Source organism: Drosophila ananassae, chromosome 2R, assembly GCF_017639315.1.
Source record: "Drosophila ananassae strain 14024-0371.13 chromosome 2R, ASM1763931v2, whole genome shotgun sequence".
Lineage (NCBI taxonomy): Eukaryota > Metazoa > Arthropoda > Insecta > Diptera > Drosophilidae > Drosophila > Drosophila ananassae.
The window spans coordinates 1597989-1621692 of record NC_057928.1 but is presented as its reverse complement, the minus strand read 5'-3'; the positions used below and the strand labels follow the sequence as shown (position 1 = coordinate 1621692).

The window sequence follows — 23704 nt, the reverse complement described above, 5'->3', positions numbered from 1 at the left end:
GTTACAACATGTTATCATGAATTAATTCTTCGGGGAGAGTACCACGAGACAGGATGTCTGCCGGCTTCAAAGACATAGGAAAATATCGCCGTTCCATCGTTCTGATCAATTCCTGGATTGTCGAAACCCAATAAGCGACGAATACAGAACAGCGCCAGAGCAGAATCGCACCAGCAGAAATACTTCCCATCGTAAACCTTCAACTCAGTTACTTCCCACATAAACCGATCTAGTAACTCTGCTCCAGATAACTCCAGTTTCGGCACCATAACACTTTTTAAAGTTTCGACTCGGGACATTGCAGCAGTATTACTCTAGGTGGAGTTAATGACTCTCTGACCTTGCACCCTTTGATACGACATAAATGCAAGCACCATAAGTCTCGATGCTAGCGTCACAAAATCCATGAATCTCCAATTCAGGCTGTGATGATAGTGACCACCTAGAGTATTCAGCACGCTGCGCCATTGTGAAGCTGAAACAAGTCATCTCCTTATCGGGATATCTTCTGCGCTGTAGATAGCTGTCCTGAGGGAAATTCTGACCAGGTGATGGCCAGTTTGGAGGCATTATAGGACCGAGTCGCCTAGCCTCGCCAAGGCGTCTGTCAGGGGGCATTGACAGAAATCTGGGTCATGCAACACTTCATCCACCCACCGCAAAATATACATACTGAGGATAGTGAATTAGTGATGGAAATAGACGATCTACTGTTATTCGCAACTCTTCGGGATGAGGTCCGCAGCGCTGCCACCTTCCAATAGATTCAGGCCTAGATTCTCGTTCACATGAGCCTCCTTTCTAAAAAAGATGCAGCGTGACGTTATAATATTTCCTCGGAGGTTTCCAACGAACGAACTGCCTCTAAAGATCAGTCCCAAAGACAAGAACGAAACCACTGCAGCTTTTCCACCTGCAGCTTTTTCGCCTTTCGTTCGACTGTCGTCGCATGCAGACGTGTTTTTTTATTGTGCTCCGCGAAAAAATATTCAATAAAATCATAAAAGTGCAGTGACTGGTCTAAGAAATCTACTATAACGCGAAAAGACGCTTTTTGCGATGAAATCGCTAATGGTTATATCGATTAATTAATTAATTAATTAATATAAAACACAACTCTTAAAACTCAAACTAAATCAACCTCGACTGCAATGAGCTTAAACGACGTTTGCACACAACGTCAACGTGAGCAAGACGAGAGACGGCTCTCAGTACAAAGAAACAACGCGTACTTCTCTTTTAAGGGGGCATGCGCACTTGTAATTTTAAAAAAATCGAATTTTTTTTTTTTACATTTTCTTAAAGTATATACATTTAGAAATGTGTCCACAAAATTTTGAAATGATCCGGTGAAAATACACTGAGCTACACATGTTGAAAGGGAGGGGCCTCCGGTAAGTGTAATGGTGAGTTGAAACTTTAAACACGTTTTTCTCAAAACTACGTTTTTGAAGTCGGTGACCACTCTTACTCGAAAACTAGTGACCCGATTGTCTTGAAATTTAGCATGCTCTTTTATTACATAATAATCTAGTACTTAATCGAAGGATTTTTTTTTTTATGCAAAACTTTTTTTTTTACAGCTGAAAAACTACCGATTTTTTTGACGAAAAACGATTTTTCAACTTTGAAAGGTCGCCATTTTGTCAAATATTTTTTTTTTTTAATATCCTTCGATTAAGTACTAGATTTACTTTTAATAAATGTAAATCCGTTTCATTTTTTGATTTCAGACTATCCATTTTTTCACAGTGTTGGTCACCGCAACTCGCCTTTTTCGGATGGACCTCACTTCGACGGGGCATAACTTTGAAACCCCTAAATATTTTCTACTTTTTTTTTTTTCAAATTTAAGTTAAAATAATGTACTTTCACATAATAAAACGATATTTCAAAAAAATTCAATAGTTTACGAGAAAAAAATTCGGAAAAAATGCCAATTTTTTGGCCCTCCAAGTGCGCATGCCCCCTTAAAGCAACCGAAAACCATGCAAGCTCTGATCAAGCGCGGTCAATTACCCCCAACTTGACCGAATTCTTAAACGTAGAGAGCGAGAGAGCGCGTTCCTGCTCCCCCTCGATACCATCGATGTCTCTGCAGCCAAAGAGTGCAGTAACTAGCACCTCAATTTCTTTGACAACGTCAACAGTAACAACAACAACAACCGCAACTGTATCGACAGCGCGTTTAACGACGTCATCAGCTAGCAGCGCAAATAGTAATACGTCCGCGCTGCCCGAAAACCAAAACAAAAACAATGACTATATTAAGCCGGCTGTGCAGACTGGCATGGATCACTACATCCAAATCAAAAGGAAGCTGAGCCCCCTGAATTCCAAACGCAAAATAACCCGTAGCAATGCTAGCCTAGCAGCAAAAAAAACGCCTATTAACTCAAACCGATTTAAAATCTTGGCAGACGCCGATGAGGTTGAGGCGGTCGAATCCACTGAAGTTGAGAAAAGGAAGCCAAAACCTCCGCCTATCTATATACGCGAAAAAAGTTCCAATGTCCTTGTCAACAAAATTATTGAGCTTATTGGTAAGGATAACTTCCACATAATACCCCTTGTAAAGGGCAACATTCAAGAAACAAAAGTTCAAATGAAGTTTGAAGATAACTACAGAGTATTATCAAAATATCTTACCGAGAATAAAAAGAACTTTTACACGTATCAGCTAAAAAGCAGCAAGGGCCTGCAAGTCGTACTTAAGGGCATAGAGCCCGAAGTAACGCCTGCAGAGATAAAAAACAGGAGAAACAGGAGGAGGGTTTTAGCGCCAAGACAGTCTTTAATATCCTTAACAGGCAGTCACTCTTTAAGGTTGAGCTCGAACCAGAAACCAAGCTCCTGAAGAAATACGAAGTGCACCCAATATACAATCTTTAGTACCTGCTGCACCGCAGAATTACAGTTGAGGAACCGCACAAACGCAATGGCAGAGTACAATGTGCGAACTGCCAGGAATATGGCCATACAAGGTCATACTGTAAACTGCGCCCGGTGTGTGTGCGAGAGCTTCATGACTCCGCACACTGCCCAGCGAGCAAAGATGACAGCAACTCGAAAAAGTGCGGCAACTGCGGTGGCAATCAGACTGCTATGCGACAAGGATGCCCAGTCTGTAAGGAGCTGAAAAGTCGCATCCACCAGAAAGGAATAGCTGCCCGCACCCAAAATGGACAGTTCACGGCGTCCAGATCAAACCCTGAAGTCTTCTTCTCGACTGCAGCCAGATCCTCACTAGGACCCATTAACTCTGACAAAAATGTGACATACGCAAGCGCCTTAAAATCAGGACTGGCGACACCTGCCTCAAGAAGCTCATACCAAGAACCGAACACGGCTCAGCAACATCAACCAACAGAGCAGCCAAAAAGCAACTTTGAAGCTATGATATGCAGCCTACAACAAAGCCTGACGGAATTTATGTCGTTTATGCGCACAACTATGCAAGATTTAATGCGAAACCAAAATCTATTGATTCAAATGCTGGTTTCACAACAATCCAAATAATGGCTTTCCTACGGATATCTACGTGGAACGCTAACGGCGTTTCGCAACATAAACTTGAGTTAGCTCAATTCCTACTCGACAATCATATCGATGTAATGCTGCTTTCGGAAACACACCTTACAAACAAATACAATTTTCAACTACGAGGATATTCATTCTACGGAACAAATCATCCAGATGGTAAAGCACATGGGACTGGAATTCTAATCAGAAGCCGCATAAAGCACCATTATCAAAACAAATTTGCTAAAAACTACCTACAGGCCACATCTATAAATATACAACTAAATACTGGCAACCAACTTACACTAGCCGCCGTATACTGCCCCCCTCGCTTCAATATAGCTGAAGATGAGTTTATGCAGTTTTTCAACACACTTGGAGACCACTTCATAGCAGCAGGAGACTACAATGCCAAGCACACACACTGGGGATCCCGTCTCGTGACTCCAAAAGGGAAGCAGCTCTATAATGCAATTATCAAAGCCAAGAACAAGCTCGACTATGTTTCTTCTGGCACACCAACATACTGGCCGGCAGACCCAAGGAAACTACCATATTTAATAGACTTTGCGATTACCAAAAACATCCCTAAAAATCTGATAAGCGCCAATTGCCTATCGGATCATTCATCTGATCACTCGCCTGTCTTGTTTATTCTACTGCGACATCCAGGAACATTAGAACAACCATTAAAATTGACCACACAGAAAACCAATTGGGTTAAGTACAGAAAATATATCAGCTCACACATTGAGCTAAGTCCTCATCTCCACGATGAAGCCAACGTAGACAGCTTTGTTAATTCACTTGAGTCTGTACTCGTCTCTGCAGCTCGAGCCTCAACATCGCAAACTATAAATACACAAAGCAATAAAAAGACAAATCTACAAATCGAACAGCTCGTCCTCGAAAAGCGGCGTTTACGTCGCGAGTGGCAATTCCACAGATCGCCATCTGCCAAGCAAAGCTTTAGACATGCCTCACGTCAACTTACTAAAGCCCTACAGCAAGAAGAAGCTTATGTCCACCGCCGCTATATAGAGCAATTGTCAACTTCTAGTACAAAACACTCACTATGGAGAGCTCACCCAACTCTAAGCTCACCGAAAGAAACCGTGATGCCTATTAGAAATCCCACAGGCTGGGCTGGGCGCGCAGCGATGCAGACAGAGCCAGCACGTTTGCCAATCACCTTAAAAATATCTTCCAACCAAATCCGGCCACTAGTGCCTTTACTTTGCCGACTTTACCATATGAGCCTCAGCTTCAACATGAACCAATCGAGTTTCGCCCAAACGAAATCGCTAATATCATCAAAAAGAGAATTGAGAAAGGCATTCTGACTCGAATAAACACATACCTAAGGATCCAGGAAGGAATCCCGTCACATCAGTTTGGGTTTCGTGAAAAGCACGGAACAATTGAGCAGGTCAACCGGATAACAGCAGAAATTCGGAATGCATTCGAAAAACGCGAGTACTGTACCGCAATATTTCTAGATGTCTCTCAAGCATTTGATAGAGTCTGGCTAGAAGGTCTAATGTACAAGATCAAGACAATGCTCCCTTGCAAAACCCACAAGCTTCTAGAGTCTTACCCTTACGACAGAAAATTTGCTGTGAGGCGCAACACCGATATATCTGCGAATTCACTGTTGGAGCTGGAGTTCCTCAAGGAAGTGTACTCGGACCAACATTATATGTTCTCTACACAGCAGACATCCCGACAAGCACACGACTAACAACATCTACGTTTGCTGATGATACAGCTATTCTTAGCCGCTCAAAATGCCCGATGCAAGCAACTGCGCAGCTAGCTCTTCATCTGGTGGATGTTGAAAAATGGCTATCAGACTGGCGAATTAAAGTAAACGAACAAAAATGCAAGCACGTTACGTTCACCTTGAATAGGCAAAACTGCCCGCCCCTTACGCTAAACAACACCCTACTCCCGCAAGCAAACGAGGTAACATATCTAGGAGTACACCTCGATAGAAGACTCACATGGCGTCGGCACATAGAAGCTAAAAGAACCCACCTAAAGCTAAAAGCCAGCAGCCTTCATTGGCTTATCAACGCTCGGTCTCCCCTTTGCCTTGAATATAAAGTCCTGCTGTATAACTCGGTACTTAAACCTATATGGATGTACGGCTCCCAGCTATGGGGGAATACCAGCAACAGCAATATTGACATAGTCCAGCGAGCTCAGTCGAAGATCTTGAGAACAATCACCGGGGCACCGTGGTACGTTCGCAACGAAAACATACATCGCGACTTAAACATTCTTCCAGTCAAAGATGTGATCGCAGAACAGAAGGAAAAGTACTTTAGCAAGCTATTGTCGCACCCTAACCACCTGGCGAGAGGTCTAACAAGGTTGAGCAACCAATCACGACTTCGTCGCAATGACCTACCCACCCAGCGACCGTCTTGAGGAACGTGCAACCAGAATGCAGTCTTAGTCTACTGTTAGTTAAATGTTAATGTTAAGATTTGAAAACTTATTGTTAGTCTCAAAATTAAGAGAAGATCCAATAAATAAAAGCAAAGTTTAATAAAAAAAAAAAAAGCTTTTCCACCTTACTTTTATGAGGATTGTACCCCACGATTGTTAAGAAAACCGAGTGAAACTCAGCCCACTCCGAATAAACTCCGCTGAATGTAGGAAAAGGAAGATGAGGCAAGGCTTGAAAGCTCCGACTGAGCGCTGCGTCTGCTTGAATAGTGAAAACTCCGCTGGCACGGGTCTCCTGCTCGATTTCGGCATGCATCGTGGACGGTCTTAAAGTCCTCGTACATGGCGACCAACTGGCCATGACTCACGTCGAGCATGGCATCAAATCCTGGAGGATAACCTTTGCGTTGCATTTTAAAATAACACTCTGAGCTGAAGTGGGTGCTCCTGTCACGGTGCCGCTGAAGTGCAACGCCACTGTAATTGAACTACGATCCATCACAATAAGAAACCGCAAAAAATAATTTAGGCGTTAATTATAATTGCGCGTGTCGAACAAGATTTATCCCACTGTGCGCTCAGAACCGTACACCAAGTTGTGGAATGTATATATATATAAATGCTTATGAGTGGCGAATTCACTTGCAAGTGCAACGTATGTATGTATGTTATAAATAGCGGACCGGATACGAAAAGACGGTCATATTGTATGCTTATTTTATGTATTTAATTACATAAAAGTAAAACAACCTATTTATAAATACAAAATGCTTGTTTTTCAGACACGGATGCACATATGTATATGTTTGAACCCTGGGCAAAACTGAACCAAATATATTCGCACTGGTTCTATTTTATGTTCGTGAAATTGTTTATTTTATTAGTTATATTCCGTTGGGGTCATCAATGTTTGGTCATTGATATTTCTCAATGCCGTTCCAAAAATAACACACAAATTATTTAAAAACGTTATAATGTTATTTATTTTGAGTATTTATGAAAAAGGAGCTAAACTAATGCTAAACATAAAAAAGTCGTGGACGAGCGGCCGAGAAGAGTCGGCTTGCGACCAACAATGTCAATAAGATAAATGAAAATAAGAGTAGTTATTCTATTTCAATGATAAATCTATTCAGTAGCTGCTGCCTGACCCAACAATATTATAGTTATATTTATGCCCTTGCAGAAACTATTATAATTTTGTTCAAAAGTGTGCATCGCAGTGAAGGAGAAATCTCCGACCCCACAAAGTATATATATTCATGATCAGGATTGTCTGTTTCTACGCAAACTAAGTCTCTCAGTTTTAAAACTATCGAAACTTTGCACTCATCCTTTTTTATGTTTTTTATGTTTATAAGTAGGAACGGCAGGGATCGGATGACTATATCTTATAGCTGCCATATAGCAGATTAATCGGAAATGCCATAAGTTTCGAGATTTTTAAGTTTAAAACAATGTGACATGGTACAGATTTCATTTTGGGCAAAGTAATTCGATCTGTGAAATTTCATAAGGATCGGCCAAGTATATCCTATAGCTGCCATTCAACTGAAGGATCATATCCCATACACTACCTTACAAAAATTTTTATTAGACTATGATTTGATGGTGAAATTCTCGTAAGGATCGGCCAACTCGTATACAGTTGTATATATCAACTTCGGCTCCGCCCGGTTATATAATATTTATTATATTATTAGTTTGTTGTATTCAAATATTTTAAAGAATACTAAGGTCTTTTTTTTTTAATTTGACATACAAGTTCGAATTTAAGCTTTTAAATTAATTTCATTTTCAAAGCCAAAACGCATCGAAAAAGTACCAAAAATGGTTACAGAGATTAACTTTCGCGGTTCCCACTGCATACGTACAGCCCACCTCCCGTCCAACCGACCGAGGGACGCTGCCGCGTAACGTACGGCTCGAATCGCGGGAATAGATCCGAGATAGATAAGCGAGGATTTGGAGAAAGATATTACGAGGAAGAGTGTTGCACAGATAAGGCGGTTAATATAAACGATTTAAGATTGTTAGTAGGGCAAAGTGACAAGATGTGGTAGAGACCATTGTAGTCTGAACATAATACCCTGAACGGATCGTGTTGGGCATATGTCGAACTACAATGGCTGAGGAGCAGAGGACGAAAGTTTCTGGTCCTTCTACTAGGAATGTTAAAATTTAAGCGTGTTAGTAAATGCTGGCTGTCTATATTTCCATAAATAAGATTATATAAAAACATGACACCCAGCATCGTTCTACGATTTGTTAATGATGGTAAGTTGATTAGTAAAAGTCTACTATGATAAGAGGGGAGGTAAAGATTTGCATCCCAATTAAGTCCCCTAAGCGCAAAAGTAAGGACGTTTTTTTGTACAGATTCAATGTGATCTTGGTGTACTCCATATTGAGGACTCCAGACACACGATCCATACTCAAGAATCGGACGGACCAGTTGTGTATATAACGTTTTAGTTATGTACGGGTCATTAAATTCTTTTGACCATCTTTTAATAAAACCAAGCACACCCATAGCTTTATTAACCATGGTAGATACATGGTCGGTAAATTTAAGTTTCAAATCTAATAGGACACCTAGATCGTTAACCTGAGTTAATCGTTCTAAGGCGTTCCCATAGAGAAAGTACATAGCCTGGTGAGGACTAGATCGGTAAAAAGATATAAGTTTACATTTCGATCCATTAAGCTTTAGGTTATTTGCTAAGCACCAATTTTGAAGTTTATCCAAATCGGATTGAAGTCTAGACTGGGCGCTAGTGAATTTATACTGAAGGCATAGCTTAACGTCATCAGCGTACATAAGTACAAGTGAATTAGTTAAGGCAAGGGGCAAGTCGTTAATAAACAGAGTAAAAAGTAGGGGTCCAAGATGGCTTCCTTGGGGCACCCCCGATGTGGCGCGGACTATACGCGAGGTAACATCTTTAAAGAAAACACGTTGGGTTCTCCCTGATAAGTAGCTCGAAATCCACATAAGAAGATTAGATGGGAATCCCAAAAGACTGAGTTTACTTATAAGAAGCGAATGGTTAACAGAGTCAAATGCTTTACTGAAGTCAGTGTATATGACGTCTGTTTGTAAGCCATTCCGGAAGCCATCCGTGATAAAAGATGTTAGCTCCAATAAGTTGGTAGTGGTGGAGCGGCGCTTCATGAAGCCATGCTGGCACGGAGTTATTATTGAACTACATAGGTGTTGCAAATGTGGAGTGATAAGTTTTTCAAAAAGCTTTGGAATTGCTGACAATTTAGAGATGCCTCTATAATTAGCAGCGTCGGATTTTTTCCCTTTTTTATGCAGCGGAATAATGAAGGATTCCTTCCACATAAGGGGAAAGATCGAAGTTTCCAGCGATAGAATAAAGAGTTTAACAAGCGGTTTGCACAGTGCCTCGGCGCAGTACTTCAGAACACAGCCTGGTACTCCATCAGGGCCTGGCGAATATACGGGCTTAACCTTAAGAAGATCCGATAACACACCACTTTGATCGAAAGATGGGCAAAATATAAGGTTGGCTGATTGTGTAAGGCTGAGCTAAACTGCTGCTAGGTGAATAGGTAGTTTGAAAAAACTGTGCAAAGAGATCGGCCATTGCCTGATCGGTGTTCGCATAAGAGTTCTCAAACGTAAGCAGTGGGGGAAAAGATACATGTTTTCGCTTAGTGTTTACAAAGTTATAAAACTGCTTCGGATCCTCAGTAAACTGAATCCTGCAGCGGCGAATATAACTCCTATAACATTTTGCGTTATGCACGGTGAAATTGGACCGAGCTACTAAGTATCTTGAATAACTAACTGTACAGCCAGATAATCTATGTTTGTCTAAAAGTCTACTCATATTATTCTTTAAATGTATAAGGTGCCTTGTATACCAAGGCGGATTCGTTGAAGCGGACGGATATTTCCACGGCACGCAAGCGTCGAAGAATATGTTCAAAGTGTAATAAAATTTTTGTAATGCGATGTTTATATCCTCGCATGCCAGTAAATCAGACCAATTAAATTCCAAAATTAACTTTTTTAATTTCGTAAAGTCAGCTTTACGAAAGAAACGAACTTTCTGAGATTTAACTGTAGACTTAAGGTCAAAAAAGAAATTATTTTCGATTGAAACCTCAAGAGTGGGATGATATGGATCCTCAGGGTTAGAAAGGGGCAAAGTTCTGGAAAGAGTAATTCCATCAGGATCAGAAACGAAACATAAGTCCAACAGCCGACCTAAAGAATTTCTAACGTGGTTAATTTGCCCGAGTGACATGTCGAACATGCCCTTAGGGAAGTCATGGTGGGAGTTAAGCTGCAAAGACGGTGAATTATTAACATTTGACCACATAAGTTCTGGGATATTAAAGTCACCCAGAGCTATCAGCTGGTCACCATCAGTCAGACGATCGAAAACCAAACGAATAGCGGACAAATGTTGCCAGTATGTTGGCGGTTCGGACGAAGGTGGTATGTACGAACAGGTAACATACAAAGATTGATCGGACAAAGTGATTTTGATGCAAAGAAATTCAATGTCACCAAACTCTTGTGATTTTACCTCTTCAGAAGCGAATTTGGAGTCTACAGAAATTAGCACTCCTCCTCCCCTTCGCAAAGTTCTATCACATCTAAAAGTGGTGTACCTACTAGGAAAAACTTCGGAGCTTAAGATCTCCGGCTTTAACCAAGTTTCTGTAAATACTATAATGTGAGATGCAAAAAAAGAACTATCAGAATACAGTTTGGGAAGTTTACTACGTAACCCTCTTGTATTCTGATAGGTAAGTGTTAATGAAGACATTAGTTTTTTGAGATTGAGGAAGATGAGGTGGAAGATTGATCAGTGGCCTTAACATGTGGGAGTTTTACACCCACAGGTTTGGTTATCTTTTTTTTCACCGTACTTGGTTGATGTTCTTGGACGAAAATGTTCTCTGGCCAAAAGCTGGCGGAACAGATCGTCTTGAACATCTGCAAGGGTACACGTATTTTGAAAGATGACGTGTGCCTGGTGTAAGAATATTTGAATTTTGTAATATCCACCACCTTTATGTCGGCTTTTGCTTTGGCTTTGATGTAAGCCGAGATATCAATCTCCGAAGTATCAGGGGCAAGCCGGGAAACAAAAATGTGTTTCGATGGTGGGATCACCTGCAAGGGTTTTGGTGCCGCCGTAACTAATACTGCGGCATCAGTGCGTACCGGGGGTCCGGACGGTTTATTACCCTGTTTGGTGACTGTTACATGAGTTTCAATTATTGGGTCTGGGATCACTTGAAGCGATGCCACAGAGGACATATCGGACAATTGCTCATTGATTCCGAGACATTCGGAAGCCGAATTTTTCTCAGGTCCGGCCCTTGGGGTGGCCAGAGATATAAGCGGCTGCATAGTTGTCGGCTGAGCAGGCTGAAGATTATTCGACCCGAGCACATCACTAAAAGCGGATTTCTTACGCTTTGGACACTCATTTAGTAGTTGAAGGCTACTAAACTGTGTATCAAGCGCACAGAGTTGGTCATTGATTTTTCGAAAACCACTAATCAACTCCTTGAAACCGCTTTTAGTCTGCCTCATGAACGATCTCATTTCGTCCTGAACAGCACGACAACCATCACAGCAAAAGTGGAGACCAGACCTACGCGAGATTGCATCCGAAACTGAGGCCGTGAACCCGGCACACTTAGCGTGTAAAACGTTTTCACAGAGCCAGCAATGGAAGGTAGGCTGGGAAGACGAGATTGTCTTATTGCAAGACTTTAATGCACAGACCAATTTAAAATCCATAATTATTAAAAATTTAAATAATTAATTTATTAAAATTATTTAAAATTAAATAATTAATTTATTAAAAATTATTAAAAATTAAATAATTAATTTATTAAAAATTATTAAAAATTAAATAATTAATTTATTAAAAATTATTGAAAAAATTAATAATTAATTTAAAAATATTATTTGATTTTATTAATGAGGAACCTTGAACCACTGTACCAAGGAAACGAGAAGGGGAGATTAAAGAGAGCAGTTAGTGAAAGTTAGTAAGATTTAAAGAAATAGAGATAAGAATCTCTATTGAGCAAGAGTAGAAGCAAAAGAATAGCAACAACACCGTAGGAGATGAAGAAGCAGAGCAGGCCTATGTTTGGAAAGTAAATTAAATAAATAACACTAGTTTACACCAAAAATGAACCTCCATAAAAAAGTGTTTTTTATAGTAATTTGGGGTCGGAGAACACGAAAATGACATCCGTTTATTTTTCTTAAGAACCGTTTTTGAGATATTTTTGAAAATCGTGTTTTTGAGGTCCTTTTTCAGTTTTTTGGTAATATCTCATGAAAAAAACTGTTTACAAACAAAAAAAGGATATTGATTGACAGGTATTGAAGTAACGTTTACGTGGATATATAATATGTGCAGATTGAATCAAATCTCTGTAATGCACAAGCGAACAAAGTACAAAAATAGTGTCATTTTCGACCAATTTTGAAAATTTCAATTTTTCAATTGGTCGAAAATGACACTATTTTTGTACTTTGTTCGCTTGGATATATAATATGTGCAGATTGAATCAAATCTCTGTAATGCACAAGCGAACAAAGTACAAAAATAGTGTCATTTTCGACCAATTTTGAAAATTTCAATTTTTCAATTGGTCGAAAATGACACTATTTTTGTACTTTGTTCGCTTGTGCATTACAGAGATTTGATTCAATCTGCACATATTATATATCCACGTAAACGTTACTTCAATACCTGTCAATCAATATCCTTTTTTTGTTTGTAAACAGTTTTTTTCATGAGATATTACCAAAAAACCGAAAAAGGACCTCAAAAACACGATTTTCAAAAATATCTCAAAAACGGTTCTTAAGAAAAATAAACGGATGTCATTTTCGTGTTCTCCGACCCCAAATTACTATAAAACAATCATCAATTTTAAGGTTCACTCGATTACATTTAAATTTGTAAACTAGTGTAATTACACTGTGCGATAAAAAAAAAAAAACGAAATACACTTGTGAAACGAGATAGTGTAGGTTGTTAATCTGGTCGAAGAGAACTCAAAAATATTTTTTTTATATTTTTGGAACCCTCCAATTTTTATTTATTTAAAAAAAACCGTTTTTCGGGACTTTTTTGCGCTTAAAAATTCCTGAACGCGTTTTTTTTTCAACCGATTTCAAAATTTTCGGTGTTTTTCAATAGTTAAATGTTGTAGCTTTTGAAAATAAAATATATCTTCGATTTTGTTGAACAAAAAGGACAAAATTTTTACACCTGAAACTGAAGTTTTCGACTTTTATTCGTGTTTTTCGGATTTTGATGCCAGTTTTTCGGTACAACTTACAAAAATTTGGTCATTTTTGATACATATCAATGTTGTCTCATTTATTCTGAAAAAAACGAGACAAATTTCATCAAAAAATTATGAAAATTGGTGAAGTTATAACGCTTTTCCTAAAAAGAGCCAATTCAACCTAGCGTGCGCTCCGGAATACCTGTGTGTATAAGACAGGAATATGCTCTTCTTCTTATAGTGCTCCCATGGTTTTATTGACTTTTTTTGGGAAAAGCGTTATAACTTCAACAATTTTTATTATTTTTTAATGAAATTTGTATCGTTTTATTCAGTATTAAAGAGACAATATTAATATGTGGCAAAAATGACAGAATTTTTGTCAGAAGAAAGCAATATACTCTTATTTTTATACACATTGTTCCTCCGAAGCGCTCGCTAGGTGGAGTTGACTTTTTTTGGGAAAAGCGTTATAACTTCACCAATTTTCATAATTTTTTGATGAAATTTGTCTCGTTTTTTTCAGAATAAATGAGACAACATTGATATGTATCAAAAATGACCAAATTTTTGTAAGTTGTACCGAAAAACTGGCATCAAAATCCGAAAAAACACGAATAAAAGTCGAAAACTTCAGTTTCAGGTGTAAAAATTTTGTCCTTTTTGTTCAACAAAATCGAAGATATATTTTATTTTCAAAAGCTACAACATTTAACTATTGAAAAACACCGAAAATTTTGAAATCGGTTGAAAAAAACGCGTTCAGGAATTTTTAAGCGCAAAAAAGTCCCGAAAAACGGTTTTTTTTAAATAAATAAAAATTGGAGGGTTCCAAAAATATAAAAAAAATATTTTTGAGTTCTCTTCGACCAGATTAACAACCTACACTATCTCGTTTCACAAGTGTTTTTTCACTGTCGCACCGTGTTATTTTACCTCCAAATATATCACTGCACACGCGAAGCGATACGGATCTAAAAAATTGCAATTTGTTTTTATATCAGTAAAGAAATAAACACCGATTGTTTATAGAAAGCTTATTGCAAATTTTACAAAAACGTAGTGCGCACAAAAAAAAACACGTCCGTCCGCTTTAAGATAAAGAGTGGAAGCTTTTGTCTGCTAACAGATTCACATTTACAATTTTGCGGTTGTTTTGAATTTCTGTTACATTTCTTTCACATTACACATTATACACATTAACACGTTATACACATTCGTTCAGAAGATACTCAACAAATTCCATTATTGCAACTCTTCCCAATTGAATTGTGGGAGGTTATACTGCGGTAAGATATCTTTATTAGGATTCTCCTTTTTTCTATAACTTGTACTCCCACCAGAATAAAACATACATACACGCATATACACTGTTGGCTTGTGTACTAATGGCTGATCGCCCTATCGCCGCCGTATGTTAAAGGCAACTCTCACCCGAGTGACGACATCCTGGAAATTTAGAACAGCGGTACCAACTGCCCAATACAGGTGGTGATTTGACGTCTTTGGTTCCCACGGGCCGCCAAAACCGGGAGAGCGTGGAGGAATAAGCCGCTGCTCGATAGTTCAATAACTCGATCAGTTCGTTTTTGCCACCAAAAAAAATTGGTATGTCTTCCTCAAAACTCAGTACGCTGGACGACGTGCAACAGCAGATGGGTTCCTTCTTGGAGCTTCTGGACAAAAATTCCAGATCCGTTGGCATACTTCGACAATAATGTGGTGTCCCTGGGCGCAGCCACAGCCAATAAGGTTCTCGCGCGGAGTTTGATCATTTCCCTTCCGGGCACAATAGTAATAGGCCAATCTGGATTGCAATAACTCAGTGGGAAGAGGACACTCGGATTGTAGATCGGATGGATTGAATGCCATGGGAACGTACCGCCATTTCATTGCCTTAGTGAGCTCCTGTATGGAAGAGAACAAAAACGTTTAGAGCAGGTGCGACTTGAATCCAGAAATAGGTAACCGAGGACTAATACTAGCAAAAATAACCTCATTATATGTCTTAAGATCAGTAACTCACCACCAAATAGTTTTAGCTTCGGTATAGTTAGGGATTTTCTATGCGCCACTCGATATTTTAAGCATAACAGTCAACAGTCATACCCAGACTAAACGTAAACGCAAGCTCTATACGCATCCAAGCTGACGTCGCAATCTGTGGACTTCACACCTTCCTTGACGGGGGATGGCGAGGCTTAGGCGAGGAAACCTTATTTTCTTAGTTTGACTAAAACTGGAACTGGAAAACTGAATTAGGGAGGGCTTTTATTCTATGATAAATTGTTCCTGCACAGCTTCTGCAATAAAATCTTTGACCTGGTGATGTAAGGACCTATTAAGCCCATCGGGTTATAAAACTGAGCTACAAAAAAAAGGATAGATCTCATGGGGGCTTAAACCAGGCTAGGTCAAAGAGTCTTCTTGAACGGATTGCCATCATCGAATTTCTTGTATGACTCTGTTGCCACCTAGTGCCAAGACCTACTACCCTATATGCACACTTAGTAATTTGATTCAATCAATATGCATCAGCATGTCGCAATATACAAACCCACTAACCGATTTTCTCACCTATAAATAATTAGTAATAAGCTTAAAACTATATCCAACCTATTAACCCAGCAGAATCAGCATGTCTGCGGGAAGAATGCCCGACTGACCGATGCAAGCAAAAACCAGCCAGCTAAGCGGAAATGCGTATGCAAGCAGTACATGAACAAACAATCTGAGTCAGCAGACTCAGAGGTGGGTGACCCTGGCATTAACATTAGTTTAAGCACGTCCATAACATTGACCTTTTAATTTAGCATCAGAGTTTCAGAAGAGTTGTTCTTCTGAAATAAAGATAGTTCCGAAATCAGAGTCAATCGTCTCGTTACTCAGTGTCTGAACCACGGCACTTAAAACCAACCTACTTTAAGTAATCCTGTGTAAAACGGTTCACAAGTAGGACTCTCTGAAAGCTATCTACTTCGCGTGGCTCCAGTGTAAACGGACTACCAATAGAACTTTCATCATCGAATCTACTTCGAGTGGCTCCTGTGTAAACGGACCACAAGTAAAATCCGCGGCATACCAGTCTACTTCAAGTGTTGCTCCCGTGAAACGGACCACAAGTAGACCCCACATTACCTAACTACTTCGAGTGTTGCTCCCGTGAAACGGACCACGAGGAGATCCCGCGCCATACCAGTCTATTTCGAGTGGTCCTCCCGTGAAACTGACCACCGGTAGACCCCGAGTTACCTAACCTACTTTGAGTGTTTCTACCAACACCGCCTACCGCCAGTAGGACCGGCCGATAAGGAATCAGCCGAACCACCATACCACCGGTACTTGAGGAAAACCAGCCCAGGACTTCAAGCACCCCACACGAACTCCAGCCTGATCATAGCAAGCGCCTGGTCAACCCGAGCAGTCCTTGCAGAATCCAGGTAAACTTAGTCAGACTATGTACGTGCTTTGACTACGACTCTGGGACCTACCGCTACTCCCGAGTTCAAGTTTGACGTAGTTGCCGCATAAAGCTCTACGGACGAACGTTTGGTGACCCCGACGCGCTACTTTAGGATCACAACTTGAACACAAGCCTTAACGCAATTTAACTCAACGAGAAAAAAAAAGGGAGAGATACATCGCAACCATGGGATCAGAATCAGACCCCGTAATCCAAATGCTCATTGATGAGCAAATTGAAAGCAACATAGCCATCCAAAGGCTGATAAAAAACTTCACTAAGGACTCCGCAGAGCGGAAACTCAAGGAAGGATACTTCGAGGAGAGACTCAGACAGCTTACTCACTCATGGACCCAGTTTAAAAAAAATGATGTCAAGCTCCATGGGCTAGGACTAAGTCCTGAGAATGAGTATTTCCCAAAGGCCAAAGCGCTAGAAGAGCTTGTGAAAAAATATGAAGCAATATTTTCGGATGGAATCCGAGGCCCGTCACAAAGGCCCCGGAAAACAGGCGAAAATCTCGAGCCAAAGGCACAATCATCACGAGGAAACGAAGGAGAAGACCTTCGATTAATATCATTAACACGAAGACATGAAGGACGATTAGACGATATGGAAGACTTTCTGTGCAACCGCACCGAAGGACGGGAAGTGTCCACACACGTCAGACAACACATGAAGGACCTATGGAAGGAAATCGTCACGGGATACCATGATCTCATCGACCTGGAACCAGCCATAAAAAATGATAGACACACCAATGACAGATTTCAGGTGGTACGAGCAGAATACTTTTCGTTTCTGAGCGAAGGATCGCAATCGACTTCAGCATCAACACAAAAACCCGCGAACGCACCTCCATTTGTAATACCACCAGTAGAAATTCCAAAGTTTGACGGAGGCTACCGACATTGGCTACGATTCTACGAAATTTTTACGGAATACATCCACGATCAAGACTACAGCGATGCAGTAAAATTCCATCATTTGGAGAATCATGTAACAGGTGAAGCACAAAACCTAATCGCAACCTCGATTGGCGGACAGACCAGTTACCAGGAGGCATGGCAACGACTAAAGAATCGATACCACAATGAACGGCTGTTGATTAAATCCGCGATCCAAGAGCTTTTCGGACACCCCAGAACAAATGGATCAGCGGACCAGCTGCGCAGCCTAAATGATACCGTGCTCCGAACGGTCGCAGACAACTGGGACCCAATCTTAATACACATCATTGAGGAAAGATTGGATCCACACACGCTGTCATCTCTAGAACTAGCCATCACCGATCCAACCAATCGACAATCTCTGAAGGAGATGTTAGAAAACCTTGAGCGTCAGGCAACCAGTCAAGTAACAATGCAGAAAAATATGTCGACCGCTCCACTTCAATCCAGTTCATTACGATTGGTGTGTTCAGCCACAGCCCTGCTTATAGATAAGCCCACCGTTCTGGTACCAACCGCCCAAGTGGCATTGCATGGACCAGCCGGACCCCCGGAGCTATGCCGCACACTCCTAGATTCTGGATCATAGATTAACATAATCACCAGAAGGATGGCTGACACACTTGGACTACAATTGGAGCCATCAACCCTGAACATCGCTGCACTGGGAGGAACAACTAAAAGATCACGAAAAAGGGCTGTGGTGACCCTATCATCATTAACCACTGACTTCGAAGATCAAATCAACGTCGTGGAACTACCAGAAATAATGCCCAATCAACCATCCCACCCTATACAAGCGCCAACAAATATCTCACCTCAGTTGCGCTTAGCCGATCCTGAATTTACGCAGCCCCAAAAAAATTAATCTGTTGTTGGGCGCCGAAATCATCTCCCAGCTTATGAGGCCACAACAGGCATTTGGAAGAAGGACAGCCACTACTAAAAAATACCGCTCTTGGATGGGTTGTGATGGGGCCAGTGCGACCGGAATCAGCTCCGAATATCAAGGCAGAACAAGTCGTCGGTAATACGGCGGCTTGGACCCCGGAAACAAACGAGCTACTAAAGGGTATCGGTGAAATCGTATCGGAACAAGGTTTGATTGCATGCATCGGCAAGGAGCAAATAGTAAAATCTAGAAGATTACATAGTTCCCCACTCATGGCGGATCAACGAGGAGAGCCGCAAACGGATCCTGAACCACAAGCCCAAGGTTGTCAACTCACAACTGAGGAGCACCGAGGGCAAGGGCCAGTAAACAAGAGAAGTCAGGAAGTTAAAGTCACCTCCAATTCTAAAGGATGTAGGAAGGAGACATATCACCCGGCATGGGTAACAGGCATCTTCAAAAGGGAGCAAGAAGCAAGGCCAAGAAAGGACCAAGAGTCCTGTATGCGCACTGAACAACCAGAACAAACGCCTAATACTACATGGGATGCCCAAGGAGAATGGTTACGAGGGCGCGCAACAAGGCGAAGGAGACAACAGGCCGGATAGAATTATCGTTAGTATCTTATCAATGTTGGAGATCTCACCCACATGATGCAAAATTTTTTTTGTTATTAACATAAGATTTTTAGTAACTAGTTTTAAGATCCACAATATGTTCTAGTGCAAGGGTACACATCGGTTCACTTGGGCGGTCCAACAACAACGCACAGCCGCATTGGATTTAGTCTCTCAATAGGGGGGGAGAATGTTGCCACCTAGTGCCAAGACCTACTACCCTATATGCACACTTAGTAATTTGATTCAATCAATATGCATGTCGCAATATACAAACCCACTAACCGATTTTCTCACCTATAAATAATTAGTAATAAGCTTAAAACTATATCCAACCTATTAACCCAGCAGAATCAGCATATCTGCGGGAAGAATGACCGACTGACCGATGCAAGCAAAAACCAGCCAGCTAAGCCGAAATGCGTATGCAAGCAGTACATGAACAAACAATCTGAGTCAGCAGACTCAGAGGTGGGTGACCCTGGCATTAACATTAGTTTAAGTACGTCCATAACATTGACCTTTTAATTTAGCATCAGAGTTTCAGAAGAGTTGTTCTTCTGAAATAAAGATAGTTCCGAAATCAGAGTCAATCGTCTCGTTACTCAGTGTCTGAACCACGGCACTTAAAACCAACCTACTTTAAGTAATCCTGTGTAAAACGGTTCACAAGTACGACTCTCTGAAAGCTATCTACTTTGCGTGGCTGCAATGTAAACGGACCACCAGTAGAACTTTCATCATCGAAACTACTTCGAGTGGCTCCTGTGTAAACGGACCACAAGTAGAATCCGTGGCATACCAGTCTACTTCAACTGTTGCTCCCGTGAAACGGACCACGAGGAGATCCCGCTCCATACCAGTCTATTTCGAGTGTAGCCCCCTTGAAACGGATCACCGGTAGACCCCGCGTTACCTAACCTACTTTGAGTGTTGCTCCCGTGAAACGGACCGCCAGTAGGACCGGCCGATAAGGAATCAGCCGAACCACCATACCACCGGTACTTGAGGAAAACCAGCCCAGGACTTCAAGGACCCCACATCAACTCCAGCCTGATCACAGTAAGCGCCTGGTCAACCCGAGCAGTCCTTGCAGAATCCAGGTAAACTTGGTCAGACTATGTACGTGCTTTGACTACGACTCCGGGACCTACCGCTACTCCCGCGAGTTCAAGTTTTACGTAGTTGCCGCATAACGGACGAACAGACTCCTTGTTGTTTACAAGCGGTCCTTCCAAAGCCTTTGGGATATGAGATCACAACTTCCTCAATTAAAACCGACTGTTGAGCTATTAGCGTTTTGATAGCGGCCGAATTAATAAAACGAGATTCAAATTATATTCCAATTTATTATGGGTCAATTTAACCCCAAAACAAATTCCGTCGTCGATCCAAACAAAGCCGAATATACAAGTGCATAAAACCTAAGAGCTTGCGCAGAAGCTCCACCAAAGCTCCCAAAGTGCATGCGCTACAAAAGAACAACAAAGCGCATTCGAATCTGGGAGAAACAAAGAATATGGAACAGCTGTTAACGGGCAATTAGTGGACCGCTGCGGCTAGTTACACTGAGAGAATTAAATAGAAATAATTATGATATTTGATGCTGGCACAAGTCCCAACACCGACCTTTGTTCATAAGGCTCGATGTCTAGGCTATTATCTCAATAGCTTCTTTGTCGGAGCTTCCAAGCAAATCTTGGAGGATTATTGTTCGCCCTACGTCGGCAGCCCTGATTCTCTGGATCCTTGAATCGGTCGGACAACTCCCGAAGAGTTGCACCGATTCCTGGCTCGACCACCGTAAGCTGCAGGATCTCGTTGATGTGAGCATGGAATATAAATCGTCGATTACCAAAGCGGTTGCGAAAAACATCAAGGGTTGCATCATAGTTAGCGTCAGTGATATCTAGTGCTCTCACTGCCTCCAAGGGTGACTCCCGCAAACATGAAATTTTTGGTATTTATTTTCGTTTACAAACGTAAAACAAAAAATTTATAAAGTGAAAAATGATTGATAGCACCATTAAATCAGAATATAATATAGCCGATTACACAATTTACGAATAATCATGTTGTAAAAATATCTGATATATATATACATAGATGTATAAATTACTAAATACAAAATGTCATAACGAAAATTAGTTTTCCTGCTGCGCATAAATAAGGTAATCGCCTGGTAAGTCTTTTGCTTAATCTGGCATGTGCGATGTGCAAGAAGTTTTCCGGGATTTGTGGTAAGATCACCAGATAGAAGCTATTAGATCTCATCATTCAGGTTAAATTCTTTCTTCTTGGAAGCAGAAATGCTTCCATTATTTTTCCCAAAAGGTTCATTGTATTCTACTCCAATCAATACCCCAACCTTACTCTCCAGCTGTCCACTATAACGAATGGTTCCATGACATCATGGATTCCCAGGAACTGTGACCTCGCATCTTGCATCCACGATACTTTTCCACCCACTTTTGCATTTCCTTGGCCTGCTGCCGGCTCCTCTCCTCGGCCTAAGCCATCTCCTCTTCGTTTTACTTGCTCAGCTTGATCTGCTTGAGGTAGATTCTCGCGGAATTGGTTCGCTGCACATACTGACACTTCCTCAAGTCGAAGGACAATCGTGAATGTGCCTCCCTTGTAGAGGTCCACTTTCAAAGTTCCTGCACAGCCTCTCCAGTTTGCTCTTAAGTTCAGCCACTGTTAGATCCTTAGCAAGCTTCATCTCAAAAGCCATTGCATCATTGTGGAAGTTGCACACATTCACATTGATGAAATCCGATTTACTCGACTTAATTATTTGTGCCATCTTGCAGTTCTGGAGTTTTTTTGGTACTATACAATCTAACATCACGTACTACTCAAAAAATGCCTAACTAGTAAGCCCCTTTAAGCATGTTTTTCTGAGCCCACATATAAGCCCATAATGCCCATAATGCTCGATCTATGGGCTCATTTAAAAGATAATTGGCCCTACGACATGCAAGATGAAAGGGAGCAAAAGTGTCCTCCAGTACAGATGTGGAGGAGACGGCATCGACTATGGTTAGAGGGTAGAGGATCCAAATACCTTAATAGGAGAAGTGCAAATTTTAAAAATGTATTCTGCGGGGCTCCAAGGCTGGAAAATTTTAATTTTTTGTCAAAATGGACACCAAGATCAACCACCTCCTTTTTTAGTTGCATGTTGTGGTTGCCGATCGCATAGGCAGTAAAAATATCAAGCGCCTTCTCACTGTAGCGCATAAAATGACATTTTTATAATTTAAGACGAAGAAGATTGAGGGTGGACCAAGAGGATACTCGGAAACCCTCCCGCAGCAGATAGCTATCTCTAATGCAACTAATGGCCTTATAAACTTTGAGGTCATCCGCGTACCAAGGACCGATCCCAAAAAGCTACCTTGCTACCTAAGCTACCCTAAGGCCAGACGAGGCAATGAAGGGACTAGAGGTGGAATCTCCAATAGGAACATGACATGTTCGGTCTGCCAAATAAGCTTCCAACCAGTTTAACAATTAGAAATAGGTGAAGGGGAAGCCAAAAAACTATAAAATTCGATATGTATTAACAGTGGCTTATGGTGCATAACACACCGACTTAGTGGTATATTGCGAATTTCTACTTTACTATTTACGACATTGTTTAAAAATATAAGATGCAGAATATACTGTTAAAAATATACTCGGGTCCCCCCTTCTGGCATAGACACTGGCGATAATTTCCATATGCGCATGATAGGTACTGAATGCGCTATTTGGTGGATGCATCGTAATGCAATGATGGTGAAAGGGCCCTGAATTGCCTTGATTGAAAAGGCTAGTTGATTCAGTAGAGAGTCGCCACCCGGAAGGCTAACCAACGTGGCCTGCAAGGATCGGCGGATAGCGATGATCACAACACCTCCCCACTCACAATGGGTGCTGGATGCATCATGCATTTCCAAAATACTTTAAAAAAGTTGGGCTCAAAGAAGTCGGAGGAACTAAAGTTGCTATTAAGACACGTTTCAATGAGAACGATTACATTAAAATCACAGACTAAAGAATTCAAGAACACCAGGCGGCACTTGGGCCTCATTCCTGATATATTTTGGAATATAACTTTTGGGCTCTTATTAGAGCTCAAGGCAGCAAGATCTCTGCGATCCACTGTAGAAATTGGGCGGCTGGGTGGTAAGTATGATGGCCCCGGCAGGGTCCTGATATAAGTGGCCGCATAGCCAAACGCATAGCTTCTAAGATAGCCAACAAGGACACAAGTAAATTTTCCTTAATCTCCAAATTGGACCTATGAATGTCCAGTTGCCGTGCGAATCCAGTGACAAGTAAGTAAGCTTATAGTCTGGAGCGTCCACGCGCAGCGATGCTCCAAGCTCCAGTCCAAAATGTAAACAAAAGCTCCCTAAACTTTAATTTGATAGTCTTTCTTTTGCATTCCATTTCATTGTTCATTGTTCACAGGCCAGAGTTCCTTAGCTTCGAAGTTTTTTCAGGCAGG

At 41.1% G+C, this 23704-nt stretch overlaps 1 pseudogene; it reads right to left on the bottom strand.

Moving 5' to 3' along the window:
- Nucleotides 1-713: 713 nt before the first annotated feature.
- LOC6503260 lies at nucleotides 714-22012 on the bottom strand (annotated as a pseudogene).
- Nucleotides 22013-23704: the final 1692 nt, after the last annotated feature.